This window comes from Bidens hawaiensis, unplaced genomic scaffold (assembly GCF_021521415.1).
Source record: "Bidens hawaiensis isolate Kalapana, Puna unplaced genomic scaffold, B.hawaiensis_p1.1 tig00011760_1, whole genome shotgun sequence".
NCBI lineage: Eukaryota > Viridiplantae > Streptophyta > Magnoliopsida > Asterales > Asteraceae > Bidens > Bidens hawaiensis.
The window spans coordinates 634,476-645,807 of record NW_027491931.1 but is presented as its reverse complement, the minus strand read 5'-3'; positions in this window follow the sequence as shown (position 1 = coordinate 645,807).

Sequence of the window (11,332 nt, the reverse complement as noted above, 5' to 3'; positions counted from 1 at the left end):
GAACTTATGATTGCCCGATATTGAGTGGGATCCACATCATCATCACTGTCGGAATCAGCACCCAGTTTGTGGTTGACGCAGATTGGAGTGTCAAATGGGGTACTATCATCCATCTTGAAGCGTTTGAGAACATCATGGACATATTTCGTTTGATGAATAAACTTGCCATCTTTCTTCTGATCTACCTGCAATCCCAAAAGAAAGTTAATTCTCCCATGGCGCTCATCTCAAACCTCTTCTTCATGACCGCTTCAAATTCCTGACACATAGTGACTTTTGATGCAGCAAAAATGATGTCGTTCACATAAACCTGAACGAGAAGAAACTCTCTCCCTTTTCTCCTGACAAACAGCGTACTATCAATCTTTCCTCTTTCAAACCCAATTTCTAGCAAGTAGTCTGACAATGTTGCGTACCAGGCACGAGGAGCCTGATGTAACCCATATAATGCTTTACTCAGTATGTACACATGATCAAGAAAATCTGGGTCAGGGAAACCCGGGGGTTGTTCAACATATACCACCTTATCGACTTTACCATAAAGAAATGCGCTTTTCACATCTAACTGGAACACTTTCATCTCTTTGTGTGTAGCATACACCAAAAACAGTCGGATTGCCTCCAATCTCGCTATAGGAGCAAACACTTCATTGTAATCGACTCCTTCCTGCTGATTAAACCCTTTCACTACCAATCTTGCCTTGTTCCGTATGATTATCCCCTTTTCATATCTCTTACATTTAAATACCCACTTTGTACCGATAGAAGTTACTTCTTGCGGTTTCTCAACTAATTTCCACACTTCCATCTTCTCAAACTGTTCCAGTTCTTCCTGCATGGCTTCAACCCACGTGCTATCCTTCAGTGCCATTTGATAATTCTTTGGTTCAATCTGGCTGATGAAGCAGGTGTACAAGCATTCATTTATTTTACCCTTCTCTTTAATGCTTGCGTAAACGCATGTGTGTTCATCCAAACTTCTTCTTGTATGAACACCGTCAGAAGGATTACCGATCACATTCTCCAAAGGATGATTCTTGTGAACTCTAGTAGTCTGAATCGGACCAACTTCCATATCATTCTCAAGATTTGAAGAAAGTTCATCAATGTGAGTCTGAGGTTGAGTGTGGAATGGATTATAGAACTCATCATCATTCGAGACAGCAGGAGTTTCAACCTCATTGGACGAGGTTGGTTGATTTTCATCATATTGTGGACGTTGCACAATGGTCTCCTTGTCGTCATACAGTATCTGCGAGGCTATTTTCTCATCAATGTCTGCAAAATTCAAGTAGGGCACATTAAAAGATTTGAAAAGCTTATCATAGTCGAAAGCCTCTGCTGGTCCCATGCTAGGCTTTGGTGTTTTGTAACTAGTAATGTCAGTGTTACAGACCACCTCAACCTTGCTGTTCGATAGATTAAAGACTCTTCTGTTGGGTGTCCCAACAACATAGCCGACTAAGATACCTTCGTTGGCTTTCTCACCAAATTTAAAGTTAGTCTTTAATATCGAACATGGGGACCCGAAAGGTTCGAGACCTTTTAAGTTTGTCTTTCTACCATGCATAAGTTCATAACATGTTTTATTTAATCTTTTAACAGTTAAAACACGATTAAGGATATAACAGGCGGTAGCAACAACCTCAGCCCAGAACACCACAGGAAGTTTAGCATATGCCAGCATGGTCCTGGCGCCTTGATTAGCGTTGTATTCTTCCTCTCAGCTACTCCATTTTGTTGCGGAGTATATGGGGCGCTGTACTGATGCTCTATCCCTTTCTGTAAGCAGAACATCTCCATCTGATAGTTCTTGAACTATGTACCATTATCACTCCTGATGTACTTAACCTTTCTTCCAACAATATTCTCTACCTTAGTAATCAAGTTAATTACCAACTGAACTGTCTCATCTTTTGCCTTCAGAAAATAGACCCAAGAGTATCGAGAGTAATCATCGGTTACCACTAGACAATATGAAGTTCCTCCTAGACTCTTTACATTCACAGGACCAAAGAGATCCATGTGAAGTATGTCCAAGGTGCTGACAATTGAGTTAACTTTCTTTGAGTGATGAGGCTTCTTGTGCTGTTTTCCTTTCTTGCATGATACACATTGGTCTTCAAAATTGAAGTTCTTCAAAGGAACCCCTAGCACCAACCCATTCTTGACTAGGTAGTTCATCTTACTAAGATGTATATGACCCATTCTTCGGTGCCGCAGTTCTGACTCAGATTCAGTTGCTTTTGACAGAAGGCATGATTCTTCTGTTGTCATCTCGGTTGATCTCATATCCATCACATATGTGTTTCTCTCTCTTGGAGCTCTCATTACAACCCATGTCTCTGGTATCTTGAAACCAGGATAAAGCACGAGTGCCTCATCTTTAGTGAAATGAACAGTGTATTCTTTATCACGAATCTGAGAAACACTCAACAAGTTATGCTTCAACTCTTCTACAAAATTCACCTTTTCCAACTTTATTCTCCCATTTGTCACAGTCCCAATACCACTAATTCTTCACCCACTTTCTCCAGCGAAACTTACTCTTCCTTCTTGAACAGACTTCCAGTCACGTAACAATTTCTTTTTACCAGTCATGTGCCGGGAACAGCCACTGTCAACAACCCACTATTGTTTACAGCCCTGTTTGACTGTTCCTACACAATTAAAGAAATAGATTAAAATCTGGGGACCCAAGACTTACTGGTCTTGGATCGATTAAATCTGTTATCCGACATCCAGTACCTTGGTTGCCCAAAGTCAGTTTGAGGAAAGTTTCGATTAGTTCTGTAGGAGAAATTTCTAGATGACTGGCTATGAGGCCATCCAAACCTTCGTAAGTTAATTGGACTATAATTATTGTTTTGGTAATTTACTGGGAAAAAACGAGACTGATTTCTTTGAAATCTTGGTTTAGACCAATGATTGTAATTTGGTATGTTAGTCTTTTACCAGCATCATTGTTAGTACTCGTTTTATACTCAGTTTTAGTAGGCCTCATATTTCTAGCTTTTCTCTGTTTCAGAGGACAGGCAGCGACAAGATGTCCTATCCGGTTGCATCTAAAACAACTTCTGTTCGATCTAGTCTAACTGTTTTGAACTTTCGTCTCAGAAGTTGTTGCAGATGTTGAGGTTGTGTTATTATCCGTTTGTCTAACATATGGTGGGATGAACGAATTTAGGGCAGATTTCTTTTCATCAGGCTTATATTCCTCCCCTGGTTTCAGTAACACAGCCTTTTCTTCTATCTCCCCCATTCGGACGACTTGTCTGAATTTGACGAGATAGAACTGGAGACAGAACAAGTGACATTTGAACTTGTTTTACTTGTTTCGCTCTCATTAACTTCAGTTTCTTTAGCAGAAACTTTGATTGGAACTGTCTGACCAACTTCAACATTTGCAGATTGCTGATTACTAGGATTATAAGTATAGCTATCGTTGTATGGTGGTGGAACTTCAGAGAATCCAATTCCCCCTTTGTTAACCGGGGAACGTTGAACACTGATTATGTGATCTAACATATTAGAAGAATTTCTAAATTGTTCAATTTTTCTATTCAGTTCCACCACTTTTACCTGGTAATCAGCTATCTGTTTATCTTTTTCAGCAATTAGTTTGGTCTTTTCTTCTAAAACTTCATAACTAAGATCAATTAGTTGTATTTTTTCAGCTAGAGTGGCTTTAAGACTTCTGATATCCTTTTCACTAGCTTTTAAATTAATGTCCAAACTAACAAACTGATCAGTTAAGGTCTTCAATTGATCAGACAGGTTTTCACATTTTTCACAATGAAGTTTAAAACTTACCTCAGAGAGCTAATCATTCACTTCTGCCATGCATGCTTGATCTTCCCCCATCTCTCTTTCACTTCCTCCAGTTTCAATGTTTACCAGATTTGCCTGTTCGAACACCTCCTCAACTTGTATATTCCAGTTGTATCCACCGTTCTGTTGAGATACCATGGCCCTATTTTCACTACCACCACCATTCTGTTGAGCAGGTCTGTTCTAACTTCGTTCGACTCTCTCATTTATACATTCCTTAGCAAAGTGATCGTTTTGTTGACAGTTATAACACCGAACCTTTGATTTATCAAACCCTGGTCTTTCTCCAACGAACCTTTTACCCGTTTTCTTCATGAATCTCTTTACCCTTCTTACTATCATAGCCATTTGCCACTGCAGGTCCATCTCTTCCAAATCATCAGCATCGATCTGATCATAGTCTTCGTCCAACGTTGCAGGGTCGACTATTTTACCTTTGATGTAGTTCTCATAAGATGCAATGAAGGATGCATAGAGAGCAAACTGCTGTTCAGCTGATTTAACACTCATGGGCATCTGTGAGTAGTTATAGCTTGGAACATTTGATGAGAAATTTCCAGTTGTGGTTTGAGGTTTTGAAGAATTACTACTTCCTGCTACGAAACATACGTTACCATCCATATTGAGAATCACATGACCATCTGGAGTTGAGTTTGATTCCCCCTTTGAGTAGTAGGCGGTGGATTCTGATTTTGAACTTGAGCCTGAAGTGACTTTTGCACCATACATTCCCGGATCCTGAACCTGATCAGTTGGTGTCTCCTTTCGAACCATGTTAAGTTCAAAATTCCGTAACTTATTTACTACCGTTTCTAAATCAATCTTGTCAAAGTCCTTATCATCTCTCATCAGAACAGTGTACATCTCCCATTTTGGTGGGAGAGCATCAAAAAGCTTCTCTACTATCTTTTCTTCCTTGTATTCAATGGAGTAATTATTTAGTTCGGTCATCAAATGATAATATCGTGTGATAATATCATCAAGTGATTCGTTCTTCAGATACATGAATACGGAGAATTGGGTTTTTAGCAGCTTTGTCTTGTAGGTACGTATCCCAACATTACCTTCATATCTATTCTCTAAAGCTTCCCATAGTTCTCTAGCAGTTTTGTACTTTTTGAAAGTATGTAGAATCTCTTGTGGAAGTGCCATTGTTATAGCTGCATGCGCTTTACTCTCTGCCTCATACATTTTCTTTTCATCATCCTCCATCTTACTGTGCTTCTTAATCTGTTCACGACCTTCAAACATGGACGTTGGTGGAATGTAACCGTCTTGAATGCAAACCCACATCTTAGCGTCTTGATACTTCACATACTGTTCAAAACGATCTTTCCATGCAACGAAATCAGTACCCTTCAGTAGTTTCGGAGCTTTAGTTGCTGAACCGGCTTCAACCTCCATCTTTACCAGTTCTGTGATGTTTAAAGAAGTCATTGTTGAAAGAATAGAGATTCAAGAATCAAAAACAAGGTTCTGTGAAACAGCTATAGCGAAGTTAGTACAACTTCGCTGGATTATAACTTCGCTGGACTATAACTTCGCTTGGACTATATCTTCACTTAGACGATAACTTCGCTTGGACAATAACTTCGCTTAGACCATAACTTCGCTTGTACTATATCTTCGCTTAAACCCTATAACTTCGCTAAAACCCTACGGCAACTTCGCTTGACGAACGACAGGTTTTGCAGGTTTTAGTTAAGTTGATTGCGGGAGACGTGAGGGTGATTACGAGGTATATTTGTTGAGGGAATATGGGCAAGAGATAAAAACGAGGTATTTCAACGTAAACTCGTTCCGCGAATGGTCAAACGGAACGATCTTAACACCCGTGTGATAATCCCGAACCACACAATCACGAGCAAAATGCTCTGATACCAATTGTAGGTTCCCAGCCAGATCTACACAGAAGTATCTCGTAACACGAGGGTGCGGAATCCCCACGTAATACGATACGAGTGTAAGATAAGAAATACGTTAAATAAGTAGGTAAACACACGAGATAATACTTGAAAACTTGATGTATTACTATTGCCAACACGTGATGCATAAGATCACCAAAAACACGTTCAGCAAAAACCCTTCTATTTTCTAAAACCCGAAGTTGAGGTTTATATATACCTCGACAACTTCGCCTGACATACTAGGCGAAGTTAGACTGTCTAACTTCGCTACTCCCTAAGTTCGCTCAAACAAATCAGCGAACATACAAACTCAACAGTATTCGATACGAAACAAACAAGACTAAACGATTACAGACACAGACAAAACACAAGATACTGAACTTCTGACATCATGCACCAACACATGAAGATCTGTTTTACGAGGCCGATATCGAGTAGAAGTATACGGAGCATTCATATCCGGCATTTGTATTTCATACTTGGTACAAAAGAAAGTAACTTGTGCAAGAAAAGACTCCCATCCATTGTTTCTAAATTCATTTAGATTAGCCTTTGTTGAAGAAACTAACTCCATAGCATTAAGAATATCTTGGGATTTCTTTTGTAATGCTTGAGAAAGTGTTTCAGTTTTTCCCAATACCTCCTTCATCATGTGAAGAATAAACACAAAGTCAAATGATTCCAAGTAATCGCAAGCTGTATCAGCATCTCCACGTTGAGAAAAAGTAGTATGAGATAAGTCTTCAGTTATTCCTTGGAGAACAGCTCGAGTGGCACCAAACATGTCAATCAAACTACAAACGGAGTTAAAATGAGAACCCCAACATGTATCACCGGCTCTTCTTAATGTCCTAACTTGATTCAGTCCTAATCTCGATTTGATTTCACCCATTTCCAACAACGTTTTAATCTCTTTTGCCTTTGCCTTTTGTAACTCATCATGACGCTTACTAGAAGCACAAACCACATTAATTGTGAAGACTAGTTTATTAAAGAACTTGTGTACTGGAATAACTTCCCTGCACAAACCAAGGCAAGTTGTAACCTATGATTAAAGCACAAAAACGTAATAAGCACTCTTATAGTCAAACGAAAAAGAAAGAGAAAAACAAACAAGTAATTAACCTGTGGGAAAAGCAGTGAACGTAATACGCGTAAGGACACTCATAACGAACAAGTGCCTGTCATCCGTTCCATTAACCTCTCATATTGCTAGCACCATCATAACCTTGACCACGAATTTTTTTAACATCCAATTGATTATGCGAAAGTTGTTTCCACAAACTTGTTTTCAATGTTGGGATAAAGTATCCGTAACATAAACCAAATCCAAGAACCTTTCTTGTATCATCCCCTTTGCATCAACAAATCTCAAAACTATGGCCATTTGTTCCTTTTTCGACTCATCTCGTGACTCATCAACCATTACACAAAAGAATGAATCCCCCACTTCACTACAAATATGCTTTCAAACTTTATTTGCAATAATGCTAAGAATTTCTTTTTGAATATCACTCGAAGTATACTTTGAATGATAAGGAGCATTCTCTAATATAACCTTGGCAACTTCATCATTATAAAAAGCTAGAAGTTTTAGCAATTCAATCAAGTTTCCTCGATTTTTAGACTTAGAAGATTCATCATGTCCTCTTAAAGCACAAGCTTGAAATGTCAAGCAACAAACTACATCAACAGTTGCTGTTAATTGTAAATGGTTATTCACTATTTCCTCTTGAGTTGGCTTCACAAGCCGGGTGTCAATGTGTGCTTCTTGGTTCAACAAGTTTTCGGCAAATACAAACAATTTCTATGTTGTGAAGTTTTAAGGTGGCTAAAGAATGCACACTTTTTCCCATTAACTTTATTCCATGTGTCAAATCCTTTAAGGGTAAATGAATCGAAACCATGGCTCACACTTGGCTTATTATTAAATAGATAACACAAAAAACAATAAGCACGGTGTGTTGTTGGAGAATACTCTAGCCAATTCGGGAACATTTTGAACTAAGCATATTGGAACCTATGAGTATGTCCCTTGGGACCATTGTTTTTGTACTCTTGAAGTTGTATTTGGTAAGGTCCTAAAGAAATATATGCCCGTCTTACTTGTTCCCTTAAATTTATCGGATGCTCCCACATTGGTTTTCGTTTAGCCTGGTCTCTTTCTAATTGGTTAGGATCCACTTCATTAGCATTTGATTGTGGTTGTGGAGCTTCCGAATCACCATGATTTTCTTGTTGATTTACTTGGTTAATATCCACTTCATTAGTATTTGATTGTGGTTGTTGTGGAGCTTCATTATTAACCGGCTCACTAGTTGAAGCTCTTTGTCGTTTACTTGTTTGTTCATCACCGCTTTTTTTGAAAAAAAGAATATATAGTCTCTTGATTTTTCATGATTGGCCTAATTAAGAATATTCAATAGGGTGAGTTAAAGTAATCTTTTACCATAGTATACCAATTACAAGCCTAGTTGATCAATTTCCCCAAATCCCCAATTCTACAATTACAACCCTAAGTTTATAATCCTAAAACACTAATCAATATAAATCATACAATGTTTAACAATAACAAAAAGGTGAAGTAATACCTTGTTGACCAAGGCTGAGCGCCGGCGGACGTGGCGTGGATGGCGGACGGCTGCGACGGCGGGCGGTGGTTGGACTTCAGGTTTTGGCTGGTTGGTGTTGGTCTACGGCAGAAACAAGAGGGTGAGTGAATGAAGGATTTCAAACCCTAATAAAATAATAAATCTCGGTCTTTTTTTTGTTTGTTTTGTTTTGTTTAAAAAAGTTTGAATTTTACAAGTAGCCCCTCAATTTTGAGTTTTACACAAACAAAGCTTTTTTTATCCGGTTATCATTTTATAACTTTTGTTTATAAAACTTGCGAGGTTTTATAAAAAAATTCAAACGATGGGGTATTATATTTAAAAAAAATCAGTGGGGACCGGTAGGCTTTTGGAAAAATACGCTGGGGTGACCGCGCTTAATACCTATAAAATTTTTTTGGAAAAATCGGGAAATTTACGCTACTAACGGAGAAAACGGCAGTGGCCGGGGCCACCGGGTCCCTTCATAGTTGCGCCCTTGGTCGCCACCACCGTTTTCGTTGTCGGAGCTACCACCTCCACCGACGCCATTGCAGTTTTTTTTTTGTAAAAAAAATTACTTTGAGATAAGAGTAATTTTATTATTTCTGTTTCATTTCTACAATTTTTTTGGATAACAAACGACGTTAACTAATAATTCATTTTATTTTCATATGTTAACCAAACAAGACAAATGAATGATAATGATCCATTTCATTCCCTTTGTTTATTTCAGTCATTCTCCCATTTCATTCCCCATTCATTCCGTTACCTCTAACCAAACATATTCATTTTTCTCTCATTTCTCACGTCTGCATCATGTCAGTTTTTTTCTGATCCGTCATTCAACCTCACTCTTTAACCCTTGGGATGAGTCATTATTGTCATTCGTTACTATTTTATTATTTAATTTATATAAAAAACTGGAGAAAAAAAGAGAAAAAGTTTCGATTGGCTCTTCTCTGAATGAGCCGATAGACCATGGTCACTGACTTCATGACACTAGTAAAATAAGACGGGCGGTGTTCAATTAAGGAGGTCATTCACAATTTAAGGTCTCACGTAAGACCAATGGAGAGGGGAGAAGGATGTATACCGGTTAATATATGGCTTGTAAACAAACATAGCGAATGATTCAATTAGAGTCAAATTTCCTAAAATATCTTTATATTATTAAATTAGAGTCTTCGATTAAAATCAATGAATGATGTTTAAATTTCTTGTTCCCTACTTTTTGTGACTTTCTATTATTCCATAATTTCCACTCGTAAAATAGTTTATAATGCTTGATAAAAATCAATGAATCATCATGTTCGAATTTTCGTGTTCCCTACTTTTATTATCTTCTAAATATACCACTCCTATAATAGTTTACAATGAAATGATTTCTTCTTGTGGTTATCATTTAATTAACGTACTCTTTTATGTTGATGTAACACCTATATAATGTTTATATATCTTTTTTAACATTATATATGGCGTCTTTATGCACTAATATTGTTATACATTGAATTTAATAGTTTTGCATCACTTTTATTACAGTTCCGATTGCCTCATTAATTTTTTATATGGATAGTTTGAATTAATAAGGTTTATCTAATTTTGTCTTTATTAAATAGAGTTTGAGTTGTGTTGATTAGAATGAGTTTATAGTATTGTAATTGTGTGCGTTATTTTATTATAATAAAAATTGAACGAGTTTGTTCAGTGTCATGCTAATTTGTTCGATCAAGGGCCTGACTTTCAACAGTACAGTTTCTTCTGATTCAACTTTCAATTGCTAACTGAATTGAATTTCATTAGCTAGGTACTATTAATAATGTAATAATATGTGATAAATCTTCTGCGATTCATAAATAGACTTTCAGTGAGTTAACGATATAGTTGTACCCATATTTAATTACATTGTTTGAATGGAGTAGTTATTATGGGCTAGCCAATCTCATGGGCGGGTGATGTCTAATTTGGAAATTAATATCACGAATGATGATCTGGCAACTAATTGACATATCAGGTTCTTATTTGTGGTTGAAACATAATTCTTTTATTACTGTTGCTAATGCTTTTTTCTTTTAAATTGAGCACTATCAAACCAATCTGAGTTGGCTATGTTTAACACTACTAAAAAACAGAGGTACCACGAACACATCCATCGGAATTCAGTCGGGATACTCACTAACCCACGAGAATCCATCGACGATGATGTATCGGTATGTTGGTTGCATGTAAGACTTTCCCCAACAGGCACCGAAGGGTTCATAGATGCCAACTTTACCGGCAGATTACTGAAGTTAAAGTATGAATACTTACCAATGGATAGGCCATCGGAGTTATGTTGGTAATGACAAATAAAGAAACTAACTTTTTTTTACTTTTCTACGACAAAAAACAATAATAAATCAGAAAATAATTAAGCTTTTATTTAAATGAATACAAAACTTGCAAATTTAATACAAACTATGATAACTAGTACAAGGTGTAGACTTTATAATTACACTACAAAAGTACAGTATTTAAATTCTAATGTTGAAGTTGTATGGGCAGGGGATTTTATCATCTCTCTTGTGATGAAGTTGTATTGAGCATTTGGATTTAGCACAATTCTCTTTGATAGATTCTCGAGTATGATATCTTTAAGAATCTTGGTTTCTGACATAGCTTGGTATTTTGAAGCTCCGTCTTTGAAGGAAGCCAGACACATTAAAGCTTTTAAACATAAATTCTACATGTCATGTTAAAACCAATAAACACACATCAGACACATTAAAGCTATACACTTCAACAAGATAAAGTCGGTCGAGAAAGATACTTTAACAAGATACATAATTCAAATTTGATATGCTTGTTGTATTTACCGGCAACCATTCAATTATTTGAGCTCGGTTCATGTCGATTCTCCTCTACAACAAAATATTAAGTTGTTTTACAGAATAAAAAAGAGCAGATGATAGAGAAACTTAAAGCACTTACTACCGTCGTTCTCTCTTATTTGGTGAAAAAAGG